Here is a 15,189-nt window from a genome sequence, read left to right on the forward strand (position 1 = left end):
CAGCTGGGCTGACTCCCTGCAGCTCCCTCTACCCACCACCTCCTGGGTAGTGCCTGAACCAGAGGCACCTGCAGCTAGCAGTGAGGCTGTTGTGTCTTGACAAAAAGGCCGTGTGAGAGCAACTGAGGCCTGGACGTGGTGTGGTCTGAGAGAAGCATGAGCAGTATTTGAAATAGGAAAAAAAAAAAAAAAACACTTTTAGAAAAGCCACTTAACCTGGATCTAAATATTTGAGGGGGTGTTGGTATGTCCAGGCTTACTCTGAACAGCCAATAAAGAATTTCCCTTTCCTTGTCTCACCTTCACCGTGAAGAATTTTAAGCCAAGAAATACGTTCTTTCACTTCCATCCAGTCTAAGTGCCGAGTGTGGCCATAGTTGTCAACGGCGATGGAAAAGCTATGAAAACAAAAAATGAGAGAACACACTCTCTGTGCTGCCAAGCAGAGCCTTCTGTAAGGACATTTGATGTTGCTAAGCCCCATGACACTGCACTGAGAGAGCTATTATTGGACCAGGCTTGTAATTTTCTCTCTATATTGGGTATCCAAATCACAGATTACTCAGACTGAGCAGTCACGACTGCCACACAGGTGTGACCACATCACTGTGCCACCACCATCTACAGTGACGGAAGACGGATCAGGGAAGCCAGCAGTGTAATCATAACAGAGTCCTAGAATGTGTAGAAATCCCAAGGAGGGGGGAAGTGGGAGAGACAGGCTGCTGACAACCAGCAAGTCCTCCAAGGAATTCCACATAGCCTTCGTGCATCTAGCATGATTCTATTCCGCGAGAATAGTTCTATACCAACACCTCTTTCTTAAGACTTTAAAGCATTGGCCCACAGACCTACTCTGGTCAGCAGATAGGATACTTTTAGTCTGCAAAGAACTGAGAATGGTTGAATCGGTGCCGCTGTTTTTAAATTGGGAGATGTCACATAAAATATTTGTTGTTGAGGAAGTGGAAGATCTGGTCCTGCAGAGCCCGCATCTCCGTGTGGCAACACTGGACCCTGGTCAGGGCTAAGTGCAGGCTGTGCCTTCAGGCCTGCCAACCTGGCTTCACTCTGCCAAAGTTGCCTGTCGGGGCCGGAGCTGTGGCTCAGTGGGTTAACGCCCTGGCCTGAAGTGCCAGCATCCCATATGGGTGCCAGTTCAAGACCTGGTTGCTCCACTTCCAATCCAGCTCTCTGCTATGGCCTGGGAATGCAGTGGAGGATGGCCCAAGTGCTTGGGCCCCTGTACCCTCATGGGAGACCTGGAAGAAGCATCTGGCTCCTGGCTTTGGATTGGTGCAGCTCCAGCTGTTGTGGCCATCTGGGGAGTGAACCATCAGTTGGAAGACCTCTCTCTCTCTGCCTTTCCTCTCCCTGTGTAACTCTGACTTTCAAATAAATAATCTTAAAAAAAAAAAAAGTTGCCTGTCAACCTGCATCATTAACTTATCCTTCAGGCTTCAGGCTCAAAGGCATGGGAGTTTGTGAATTTCAGTGACCCTGGCTTGAAAGTGGCCTTCGTCCTTACAGCCCCTTAATGAAAGACATGAAAATCATTCCAAGGAATTAATAATCCCAGCCATTCGGAAAATGAAAATCCATTTGAAGAGAGATATACTATCTTTTCTATAGGATATATTTATTTAAAACACAACATATTCTTTAGTAAAAATATAGAAAGGAATCTTCCTAATGAAGGTAGGTTGGAGCCTAACTGCTTAGTTCTAGCAGGGAGGGAAAAATCCAAGGAGAAAAGAAAGAAAACAGTGACCCAAGACAGTCTGCATGTTATTAGGGTCCGAAGAGATGATACATGGAATTTCAGAGACAAAGAAGAGTCAAGCAGATTTAGGATAGGCAGAGAAGGGACAACAGAAGAAAACAAAGAAAAAGAAAAAGGAAGACACCAACAAATAAGAATTTGTTGTTGGTCATATGAACTCTTGGGGGCACTGCCATAATTATTTAATCATCAGTTGATTCACTCGGAGCTGCTCTTCTATTGAAGCCAGTGGACCTTGCTTTAACATTCAATGACTCCTAGATGAGGAATGTTAAATATATTATCCCAACTTAAGAATCAGTTAAAAAAAGAATCATAGGCAAGCTATTGACAGTATAAAGTACACCTGCGTTTTCAAGATTTACAACACTGGAGAATTACGCTTCCTTGTGGGGATCCCGGAATTTGGTGCACGGTTTCTTTCTGCCAAGCTGATTGTTTTGTTAGGAAGCACTAGCTAGAACTGGAAATGTATAAGAACAGCACAATTGCTTCTTAACCTAGAACAGGGTCTCCTATATCCACCAAATTTCTAACATTGAGGTATTATGGGATAGGCTAGTTAAGAAGCCACTAGTTAAGATACCACTTGAGACATGCACATCCTGTATCAGAGTGCCGGGGTTGAAGTCCTAACTCCTCTTCCAACCTTGGGCAGCAACAGGTGAGAGCTCAAGTGGTTGAGTCCCTGCCTCCCACTTGGGAGACCCAGGTTCCGGGTGCCATCCCAGTACAGCCCTGGCAACTGCAGGCATGTGGGGGAATGAACCACAAATGGAAGGGCTCTTTTGTTTTTTTCCCTCTGCCTTTTAAATATAAAGAAGAAAGCAAAAAACATTTTTTTAAAAATATGTATTATGATAAAAACATTGGGGGAGGGGAATCACAGATATCTAAGTTTTAGGACTCAGATTTAAAAAGAATATTGCAAATACATGCTCATGTTTTTCAGCCCCTTGCAGGAGACACGTTTGCACATGGTTCCCACTGTCTTCTCACTCTTGGCTTACTGTTGCTGGGGCAACACTCTTGGCACAGACTTCCAGGTCACAGGGTGGCAGTATCAAAAGCACAGTCACTGGACCAGTGAGTCCAGGTGGAAACAAGCACCATGTGGTACACAGCTGCCCTTGAAGGGAGCTGTTGGCCCGGGAGGACTGGCATGAGCGATGGGCCTCACTGTATCCTGGGGCAACTTTTTTAACCACATCCCCCACCTCGCTGTACAATGGTCTCAAAGTTGTGCTCTACCTCTGTCCACCTCCAGCAGGCCTGAGCCCCCTGGAGTCTGGCTGACTCTTAAATTGACCATCATTACCATTCATTATGCACATCAACACCCTTTGTTAATAACGCTCGCCCCATCCAAAGCTGTATCTGGGGAGAGTCCTGGGGGGCGGGGGGGGAGTCAGGAAGAGAGCAGAGCACACAAGGCTGACTTTCCGCCATGGAGATGCATGAATGCGCCTCTATCTGCCAGCATGCTCGCCACCACTTCCCTGGTGCTGACGCTGGAGACTTGGGAGTTCACATCCGCCCACAGGCTGAGGGCTGTTTCTCAACAGGACTCTCAACCTCCTATGTAAACAATTCATCAAAAAGCTATTGTCATTGCACTGGACAGCCCCAGCTCTTGTGAACAAGGCCTTCTTTCACACACCATATGGTTGGAGGTCTCTGATGATTCAGAATCCTCTCTGCTACAACTTGGACTTCTCAGAAGAGCTTAGGATATCCCCTGCTGGAGAAAACCACGACAACGTGTCACCCGTGGTTGCCCATTTAGTGTCCCCAGAGCCTTAGCAAACTGTGCAATGTGGTGACAACTCTTCACTGGAAAACCGGCATCGCTTAAACGTCTTGTGGTTTAAAATGTACTACAAGGGGCCCACGCTGTAGTGTGATAAGTTAAGCCTCTGCCTCTGGCGCTAGCATCCCATATGGGTGCCGGTTCAAGTCCCGGCTTCTCCTCTTCTGATCCAGCTCCCTGCTAATGTGCCTGGGAAAGCAGCAGAAGATGGTCCAAATACTTGGGGTCCTGCACCTGCTTGGGAGACCTGGAAGAAGTTCCTGGCTCCTGGCTTCGGAATGGCTCCAGCCATTGCAGCCATTTGGGGAGTGAACCAGCAGATGGAAGACCTCTCTCGCTGTCTCTCCCTGTCTGTGTGTAACTCTGCCTCTCAAATAAATAAACAAAATCTTTTTAAAAATGCACTAAAAGTCTCCTTCCAGTCTTTGCATAGCATGGTACCGTGGGTTCCTGTGTCTCTCTAGCACAGCTGATGGAACTCAGCTCCCATACACGTCCTCCGTATCAGACACCAGGCCCTCCTCTCCCAGTCCTGCTCCCTGCTCTCTTCGCTTCAAGCCTCTTTGCCCTGCTTCTATGGTTGCAAGTCAACCTCTTACTAAAAGGAACTCACTAAACTGAGGGGGTGACGCAGCGGGCCCCTCAGGTCACAAAAACACTCAAGGCCACTTTTCTTCTTGACAGATAACAACTTCACGTTCCATCTTGTCTTGAGGATCTTCCTAGGAGCCCCAAGTCTCGAGAAAAAATAACTATCACTGGCACCTCCAGACCAACTAGAACCCGTTTTGGAATCATCGAAAGTCTAGACAGAACATATCATGGACTAATCCAAGGAGGGACATAGGCGTTGCAAACCAACCAGAGACCTGCTCATGGGCTGAACGCACAGTTGTCAATAGCAACTTCTGTCTGTAAGACCTTTACCCTCAGCCCCCTGAAAACTGCAGCAATGGGCTGACTCCTCACTCTGTGCTATGCAAACAAATGCTTTCTTCCACCAGCCTGGCATCAGGGACTGGATTTCTGTGCGTTGGGCCTGGAGGCCCAGGTTTCAGAATTCTGCAACAGTGAGACCCCCCCAAACCACTGTGGCTCAGGAAGCAATCCTTCCAGATTTTGCATGGTCCTCATCTGTGGCTTTTCTGCCTACACTTTGAGCTTCTTCCCTCTCTTCCCCTCTGCCTAAACTCTTTGTTTTGCATCTGCATATTTATATCAGAGAGAGTTTTTATGAACTATTTTCTTTAGAGAACCTGACTTTAATACACACTGTTCCAGGCCACTGACCACATTTCTTGTTAATGAGAGTGCTGTGTGCATAGCAATGGATTTTTTTTTCCTTCCTTTACTTGTGTTCTCAGGGCCACCATCAGGGTTCTCCAACAGTTGGGGATGGAGGTTTAAATCTTTTCAGTTGGAATCAATCACTTACAGTTTGGATTTCAAGCTGAAAACGGATTTTCATTTTGTAGTCATTTCCTATATGGAGTCCTGCATTAAACAATCCCCTGACAGCTTGTGCCGTGACACTTCCTGTGTAACCCAGTTTAACGTCCCCTGGCACTTGTAGCTCAGGGGCATTGCTGTCCTGCATTAAATGGATCCCCTGACAGGCTGTGCCATGACACTTCCTGTGTAACCCCATTTAACATCCCCTGGCATCTGTAGCTCAGGGGCATTACTCATGCCCAATGTATACGCATCACACAAACACCAGCAAAGCCAAGGTGTACAAAGAGCATGCAGACATTGGAGAGGCTTCCTCTGATGCTCAGAAAGAAGAAATCAATTTCATTTTCATCCAAGGGTGAAGCTGAATATTTTGCCTCAAATGGGGTCTAATTTGGAACCTCTCCAGGTAGAAGAGGATCACACCAGGGCGAATGAGAGCATTGATGTGATGGAGTTGGCCCAAAGACGGGGAGTCCATGCTCATATCCTGACTTTGTGCTCCTGATGAAGAAAGACACACAAAGTCATCCAGCCTCAGAATTTGTCACTTGAGGACTTGGGGAATGGCTGGGCTGTCATCTGGCCAGACCTCAGGTTCCACTTGGTCTGCTGTTGCAGCTACGATGTAACTGCAGAAGTCCATGTTTTCCCAGGTGCATGCTTTCCTCCTTCATTTCCTCATATCATGATTCTTTAAAATATATCCCACCAGCCAGATATCAAGAATCAGTGTTTATTTTTCAGTCCTGATGGTGACTTTCTAATTGCATTTTAATCAAATTTTTATTGAGATAACTGTAGATTCAAATGCAATTGAAAGAAATATGAGGTCCTGTGTACTTTCTGTTTTCCCCAAGGGTAACATTTTGCAAAACTGTAGCATAATATCTTTATCAGAATATTGATGTTCAAGCATCTATTGAGCTAAATCAGAATCCCATTCTACTCATACTTTGTTTATATTAAGCACCCCACAATTTGCCAACATAGTTGAGATACTAAAAACCTCCAACACCACACAGACTTCTTGTGTCGACTTTTTATAACCACACCCACCACCCCTCCTCTGCCCCCACATAAGTCCCCATACACTACTCCTGGAAAGCACTAATCTTCCCCCACTCCATTTCTAAAATGCGGTCACTTCAAAATGTGACGTATGGTGTGCAACATTTGAGGACTGGTTTCGTTCCCTAGCAGAATCCCCTAGAGATTCACACAGTTGTTGTGCGGCTCAACACTTTGCTGCTTTTAATTGCTGAATAATATTCTGTGGTATGTATGAGGTACTTCCAAAAGCTCACGGAAAAGTGGAATTGAAAGCAGGAGTTTATTTTGTAATCTCTCTGTGCCTAGTCTCATCATATGTTTAGTGTGGCAATAGCACTCACTTTGCAAGGCTATTGCAAGACTTAAACTCAAGATGAGATTCTTAGCACAGTGACAGGAGATAATTTTGATATCTTAGTTGTTATTAGATGGCTTTATGATCTGTTTTCTTTCATATATTTTAATGCATGGCCCAGTCAGATATCAACATAATTGGGAGATTAACTACAGATTATTTAAAATTATTGTCCCTTAATAAGAGGAGATGCTTAGCATAGTTGAAAGATGCCAGTTAGGACATCTGTGCCCCATTTCAGAGGATCTGGGTTGAAGTCCCAGTTCTGGTTCCTGTCTCCAGCTTCCTGCCAAGGCAGAGCCTGGGAGGCTATGGTCATGGTTCAAGTCGTTGGGACCCTGCCACCTATGTGGTTGACCTGGATTGAGTTTGAGGCTCCTGGCCTCAGCCATTGTGGGCATTTGGGGAGTGAAACCACGGATGGGAGTTCTCTGTCTCTTGAATAAATTTTTTTAAAAAAATGTGTTTTAATATTCTGAGTCCAAAGTTTTCATTCTCTAGCTAACTCAAAACACATTTTATTCGGCTTTTAATATAGTTCAACCTGTAGTAAGAAATACTGACAGTGATAAAAATTTTATTCGCTAAAACTATGAAATTGGTGTGAAATACTTAACCCTGCTGCCTCCCACCCCTCTAGCCCCTGCTAAGGCCTCTTGCCTCCCCTCCTGGTGAGGCCGCCATTGGAGCAGCTCCTGTTCTATGGCACCACTCGACTCCCTACCTAGGCTGGAGCAGATGCGAACAGAGATTGGCCTGGAACAGAGTCCGGCTGTGGACAGGCCTCTTTCTGAACCCTCTAAAGAAGCAAGCAGCACTTCTGCTCAGACTTCTGAAATAAGGCGAGAGAGAGGCCACACCAGGACAGGAATGAACAAGCAGCGTGCAGGATGCCCGAGGATGAGCACTTTGCTCAGCAGAAATAAACGCTGGTTCAGAAGCTCCCTGGACCTCCCCGGAATCTTGCAACGTTTATGAAAAGTAGGCAAGAGAACCCAGTGTACCCAACCTGTTGGCTAGGAATTCCTACCCCTCCCTGCCCGGGAAGGGGTAGTCCCTGTGTTTCCTGGAGCCTGCCTAATCAATTCCCCGTTCCCAGGCACAGGGTGCTGATAAGAAGCACCCCACTGTCTCAGGGGTACTTATTAAGCTAATAGCCTGGGAAAAGCAGTGGAGGGTGTCCCAGGTACTAGGGCCCCCGCAACCCATATGGGAGACCTGGAAGGAGCTGCTGGCTCTTGCCTTCAGCCACTGTGACCATCTGAGAAGTGGACCAACGGATGGAAGATTCTCATTGTCTCTCTCCCATCCACCCCCTGTGTAACTCTGACTTTCAAATAAATAAATAAATCTTAAAAATGAAAACAAAGACAACGCATACATTTAGAATCTATCTTGTAAATATCAGGTGGAAAAATGACACAATTTTAGGCCACATGTCTTGACCCTTCTCACTTCATTGTAAAGCTCTAGTTGCAAAATTAACAATGAAATATATGGTTACATGAACGATTAGTAAACTGTTCGTGAGTTACAATTAAATTATTTTATTTGAGCAAAGAGTGTAATTTTAGCTAACACAGCATTCCTGTGCTATGCATCCATATTCTCGGTTGAGAACTTTATTTGCAAACGTCTTACCACCCACAAATGCGATGATGTTTAAGACAATGAAACACCACTTGACCTGATGTTTTTACATAAGAAATAGATTAACTGAAGAGGAAAACATGGTTTTAATTTTTGTTGACTTAAATGTCATGTGTTTCATATATACGATGGTGCACTTGGAATTGAACCCACAAAACAATCCAAGATTTATCTTATTTTAATATTGCACAATCAGTGTGTTTGAGAGGAAATGCCATGAACTGATTCAAGTCATGTAAATAATTTTTTATCATACATTCACAATTTTAAAGTGAATCTTAATGTCTTTCACAAAATAAACAAAGCCATTTCCATCTTTTCAATGAATATATATATTGAGAAGATGCTGGAATTTTATTAGTTATATTTATTACCTTCACATACACACAACGCTCCTCACACGTATCTCTCTCCACATTCGCTCCACACCATGGGAATGCATTGGTAACCACTGCCGTAATCTGCATCTAGCATTGAGTCCATGCCAGGAAGCCAGTCCATTTAGCACATTTTTGGTCATGATATGTTGGACTGAAACTAGGTCAGATGGCACTAATAAGGAGAATGGTTGGCTGAGAACCTAACTGAAAACTGAGTTCTAAGTCTTTCCAACTGCTTCCTTCTTTCATCTTCTATCCTCACACCTCTCATTTGGTTCTAGTGCATTTTGCCGTCATTTGATGCAAAGAACAATCGCATGGTATCTTTTAATGGGAGACGTCACCCAGTGGTGAGGCCGGGGTGAGAGAATGTTTTCTTTCCTCCCAACTTTCCAGCTAGACGCTCAGTCAGGGTCAGGAAGAAGACAGCAGGAGAAAAGGTGAAAGGCGCTGACACGGAAACCATTCATCACACTTCCCCATAAATAAGTGCCTATTAATAACCTGGCGGGAAAGAAACATCCTGCTCAGGCCACTCCTTGCATTCCCCTCTGCTCCCTTTCTCATCTCCTGTTCCTTCTGCATCTGAACACATCTCCTTTGCCATATGTTCTCACTCCTCTCTCCTCTTGCCCCCTGTAGAACTGGATCACCACAGAGGTACTGCATTAATCCCTAGAGAAGTCTTTTTGCACACAGCACTGAAGTGGCCGATTGTTCTTTGGGGGGGTTGCAGGCACTCACATGACTAATTCCAGGCAGGTGAGCCGATGTGTTCACCGTTTTGTGATGTTGCAACCCCCAGAGGTGAATAAACACATCCACTTCAGCCCCTCCAATCTGTCTTCTTCAGAGTCGTCACTCTCAGCCCCTTGAAGTGCAGCCGGAAGCTAAACCCTCCCCGAGTGCTCCACGCTGTTAAGCTGCTCCCCAACGTGTTGACCAGAAGGCCCTCTTACCTTCTCACGCCCAGTCTCTGCCTTGGTCTCCATTGCTCTTGCCTACTCTCACCTCCCAGTTCCCCAGACAAGCCACGCCCCCTCACCTGGGGGAGTCTTCCCTGCCCCAAACCCTCCCTAAGACCTTTGCATGGCTCTCGATCTGGTCCTGTGGGTCTCTGTTCAAATACAATCAATTCAGAGTGGGCTTTCCTTCCCACCTGCTCTTTCCCAGGTAATTTCTCTCTCTCCCTCTCTCTCTCTCTCTCTCACACACACACATGCACACATACACACGTGCACATGCGCACACACACACACGTGCATACATGGACTGCTGCTGATACCACCATGACAACTCTGTTTTGTAACCTCACCATTGTCTTCTTCATGGCACTTACAAATGTTTTGTTTTGTTGGTTTGTTTGCTTGGGTGGTCCTTGTCTCCTTTATGTGGGCATAAAACACAAGACACCAGAAGATGCTCACACTTGACCATTTGTCCTCAGCACCCTGCCCAGTGCTAGGTGCACTGCAGGTGCTAAAAACACATAGTGAGCTGGCGCTGTGGCTCACTAGGCTAGTCCTCCACCTGCAGCGCCGGTACCCCGGGTTCTAGTCCCGGTTGGGGTGCCGGTTCTGCCCTGATTGCTCCTCTTTCAGTCCAGTTCTCTGCTGTGGCCTGGGGGAAGGCAGTAGAGGATGGCCCAAGTGCTTGGGCCCTGCACCCGCGTGGGAGACCAGGAGGAAGCACCTGGCTCCTGGCTTTGGATCAGCACAGCACCAGCCGTTGCAGCCATTTGGGGGATGAGTCAACGGAAGAAAGACCTTTCTCTCTGTCTCTCTCTCTCTCACTGTCTAACTCTGCCTGTCAAAAAAATAAAAAATAAAAAATAAACAACCACATAGTGAATATTGAATGAGCTGAGAATAGCCTAATTTTGTATTAAAATTTTAAGCAAAAATCAAGCTCATTACTTAAACAGAAGAATAGAAAACCCATAGAGGTCCTCTAGAAAGGAAAGTTGAACAGCCAGTTGTGTGGTATTTTCTCAAGCCTTCAGCAGACCTGAGCATCTACCTCTTTCATTCCTCCCTACAATATTAACTCAAGGAAGCAGTGCAGGATGGTATTACAGCATTGGAACCGTAAGGGTGCTGAACCCAAGATAAGCGATGGGCCAGTCGAGGGCTGTGGGCTGTACCTCACCCCCAGGACTGTTCGTCAAGCACTCAGCAAGCAGAATGGAAAGGCTGAGCTGCCCCAGGGAATGGAACTCAACAGGCACGACACGGGCAGCTGTGGGACTCCCTGGCCCTATGCACCAGGACGCTGCACAGGCAGAAAGCAGAACCACAGAGCTCGAGTGTAGGCACCGTGTTTGAGAGCTGAGGACTCACTTCTCCCTGCAAGCCTATCTCTTCGGAAGACAGCCTCCCTGTCACAGGCACTTGGAAGAGCAGTGCTGAGGTCATGGGGCTTGAAATATAAATGTACGAGTTAGGGGGGAGGCATTGGATCGGCACTCCTTGAACACAACAACCAGAGTCAACAAATCCCGCAGGCCACATCTGGCCACCCAGCCACCTCTTTCTATGAATAAAGTTTTACAGAATACAGCTGCACTTATATGAGGGTGCATTTGTCTTTAATCGCTATGGCCCTACAGTGGCCCAGGGAATGGCCTTCAAGGCCAAAATGATTTATTATATTAACATAGATGAGAAAACATTCCAACCCCACGTATTAGGTCATACAAATGAGACTCCATTTTAAAAACATCTAATTATTAATCAATGTGAATTGATAAAACAGCACTCAATGCAACAGAATCCTGCCAAAGTCTGCCTGCTCTGGGCTCGATCAGTCTTCCTTTTAGTCTATTCTAGAATAAATGCTTGGCTGCACCGCTTACAGGCATTGGAACTGCAGGTTGCCATCGCTTCTGCCCTCGCCATACTGGTTCTTTGACCCACTTCCTCTCTGCTGCCCCAGCACGGGGGCTTCCTAGCTCCACACTTGAGCGCTGTGCTATTTGGGGAATGTTCTCCCTGTGTCTCAGCCTCCCTGGGAATCCCCAGGGCTCCCCAGGAAGGGGGTTGTGGAACTGCTTGCATTCTTGACCATTCGAGAATTGCAGGAATGCCTGAGAGTCTGGGACGATGATTTAAAGTAACAGTCCCCATCTGCTGAGATCAGGCGGGCCCCGAGAAGCGACCACTGTGTGAAGGTGCAGTTGTACCCAGGAACAGTGTGTAAGATCTGGAGCCTAAAACAAGCTGGGGAATGCAACGGATCGAAATGCTAGTTTACGATTTCAGACTCAGAAGCGTGGATACTTCATGTCAGTGACAGCAACATTTGGAAGGGCTGGGAAATATTTTTCCTTAGGAAATGTGGTTGGTTTTTTTTTTTTTTTTTTTTTTTTTTAGGAGAAGCAGAGTAGGGGTGGGAGGCTAGTGACAAAGAGAGCTCCCATCTGCTTTTCTACTCTCCAAATACTGGCAACAGCTGGGGTTGGGCCAGGCAGGCGCCAGAAATTCAATTTAGGACTCCCACATGAAGGGCAGAGGCCCAACTTCTTGAGTCATTACCTGCTGCCTCCCAGGGTCCGCACCACCAGGCAGCTGGGATCAGAAGCCAGGTACCCCGATGTGGGGTGTAGACACCGTAATCACTAGGCCAAACGCCTGCCCCGAGAAACATGCCAGTTGGATCATTTTCTGCCAATTCACAGGGATATGTAAGGACAGCCACTCTGATGGTTCTTTCACTCAGCACCGATTTTTCTACGTGAATTGTAGTTGTGGAAAATCCGTGTTAAATAAGCTGCAGAGGAGATGCAGTAAATAGTTTCCTGGCAGAAATTTTGAGCAATGAGATATTCTCCCCTTCTCTTTCCATGTCTAGAACAGTGTCTTGAATGCAGTAAATATCAGTAGGTTATTGGACAAATAAGTTAACACTAAGTCACAATTCTGTACAAATAGGTTTGAAAAGTACTTTTTTAAAGACTGCGATTATGATTCTCAAATAATTTTAACTATATTTTTGGCTTTTGCTTATTATAGAATTACTGAAAATTAGGTTCCTGCCTAAGGAAATATTTGGGCACCATGTAGGAAAGAATCTCCAATTTGTTTCAAATTTTTGTACGTGGTTCCACTGGCAAGTAGTCATAGAAGGACTCACCTTGCATATTTGTTGTGAATACTTCACTACTTACAAGCCAACATAAATTGCTTATTAAAATTAATGATGCCAATAATCCTAGACAAATAGATCTGCGGAACAGAATAGGGAGTCCAGAAATATATGGCTACCGACACATGTGGTCAACGAATTTTCTACAAAGGTTCAAGACAACTCAATGAAGAGAGGAAAATATTTTTGATAAATGATAGTGGAATGACAGGAATCGTGAAGGGAGAAAATTATTACCAACTCCCACACTGCAGCCACTCACAAAAACTAACTTAACATGGACTGGAGAGCTAAATAAAATTAAAGCTATTAAGTTCCCATAAGAAGCATAAGAAGATATCTTTATATCTTGATATTTGTAAAGACTTCTTTGGAAAAAAAAAGAGCATTAAATATAAAAGAGAAATGCATTAAACGAAATAGCCTCTAAGAAACTTCAGCTCTTAAAAAAAAAACTAAAGAAAAGTGGGAGTGGGAGGATTTGGTGCAGTGGTTAAAATGCCACTGGGGATGCCCACCTCCTTTATCAGATCAAAGCTCTCTGCTTTTGATCTAGCTTCCTGCTACTGCACACCTTGAGAGGCAGCAGGCAACAAGTAGTTGGGTCCTTGACACCCACTTGGGGCCCCCACATTGAGTCCTTGGCTTCTGGCTTTGCCTTGGCCCAGTCCTGGCTATTTCAAGCATTTGAAGTGTGAACCAGTGGATGGAAGCTCTTTCTTTGTCTGTTTCTATGTCTCTCTGCCTTAAAAGTAGATGAAAAGTAATTTTTAAAAAAGAAAATTAAAGGGTGAGCCACAGATTGGAAATTTGTATGTAGGCGCTGTATCTGAAAAGGAACACATATATCCATGTGCATATATATCTAGTTAAGACCTACACACACACACATATATAACCCACATAGTATAACACATACTTATAAAATAAGACAACTCAATTTTAAAAATGCTTATTATAAAAAACTACACATGGATTTCAATTTTTGAAACAAAATAATCTTGTTTTTAACTTTATTTTTATGAATTTCTTGAAGTGACCTTACAGAATCTTGTTTCATAATAAGAACTGAAAAAACTTCCGATATACGTAACATCATAGATCCTGCTTGAAAATATGGTGCCAAAAAGTCAGAAACAAGATAATATATATAGTATATTTTGAATGATCCCATTTGGAAGAACCCCTAGAAGCAAAGCTAGTCTGTGGTGACAGAACATAGATTAGTGGCTCCGTGGTGGGAAGTGCGTGGCTGGAGAAGTGCCTGCTCAGTCAGTGGGTATGTTCTTATGTTGCTATCTTGGGTGGTTACCCAGCCATAATCATTTGTCAAAACTCAACAGCTGCTTAAGATGGGTATATCTTAATCACCTGAATTATACATCACAAACAATGTAAAAAACAGAAAAACACTGAAATGCACAGACATACAATTAAGAGACACATCAACACAACAAGCCTATGTGAAAATGCTCAACTTCAGGAGTTATCAGGAAATGCAAATTATGACTATAGAGATGTATCATTTCACACTCTTTTAGTTAGACATTCATCTTATTGCCAATCAATTTCACTCAGTGGTTTCAAGCCAAGATAAACAAAAACATGTAAGAGGGGTTATGCAACATCTGTCTCTCTGGGTCTGGCTTATTTTACTTAGTATAATGTCCTCAAGTTCCATCTATGTTATCACTAAGAGCATGATCTTTTTAAGGCTGAATAATGTTCCATAATTCACCTGTGTATCTAATCACATACACATCCGTATATATGTGGTCTCCTCATTTCTCTACCATTCATCTGCTGATGCCGCTCAGGTTGTTCCCGTATCTTCACTACTGTGAACAACGCTGCAATGCAAGTGGGGTGCAGGTGATCTCTTCATGCCGATTTCACTTCCTTTGGCTGCATGAAGTGGGATTGCTGGATTGCACGCTAGTTCTATCTTTAACTTTTGGAGGCAACTCCGTACTGTTTTGCACATGACTGAATCAGTTTAGATTCTAACAGTGTACAGGGGATCCCTTTTCTCCACACCCTTTTAAACACTTGTCATCTTCTGTCTCTTTGATGACAGCCACTGTGATTCGACTGCATTTCCTTGATGATCAGTGATGTTGAGCATCTTTTCCATACGCCTGTTGGCCATTTAAGAATGCTGGTTACCAGGGACTGAGGCATGGAGGGAACATGAAACAACCTCAAAATTTCTGCTGAGCCAAAGAAGTCAAAAACAAGAACAGACATTGCGTGATTCTATTCACATAGGTTAACCTTTACCGTATTTATGGTTTGGTGATAGAAATCACCACAGTTATAAGAAAACTTTCTAGGGTGATGGAGATGTCCCGTGCCTTGACTGAAATGGCGTGTATAACTGCACGTGTTCATGAAACTCACTGATTTTAGGAACTTGAGTTTAAGAACTCAAGACTGGCTTCATTTCACTCTATGTAGGTTACATCCTGATTAATACTAATAACAATATCCCAACCAAGTTAACTGAGAAACCATGACCTTTATCACCGTTTTCCTTTTATGGATAATCTGAGTCATAAACATG

The 15,189-nt window shown here is 44.6% G+C and overlaps 1 protein-coding gene across 3 annotated transcripts in view; it reads right to left on the reverse strand.

The window, feature by feature from the left end:
- The window catches only part of ZNF474 (zinc finger protein 474), a 118,027-nt gene that overhangs the window by 42,401 nt on the left and 60,437 nt on the right, over nucleotides 1–15,189 (reverse strand). The gene's annotated exons all lie outside the window — the stretch shown is intronic.

The sequence above is a fragment of the Lepus europaeus genome, chromosome 4 (genome assembly GCF_033115175.1).
Source record: "Lepus europaeus isolate LE1 chromosome 4, mLepTim1.pri, whole genome shotgun sequence".
Taxonomy (NCBI): Eukaryota; Metazoa; Chordata; class Mammalia; order Lagomorpha; family Leporidae; genus Lepus; species Lepus europaeus.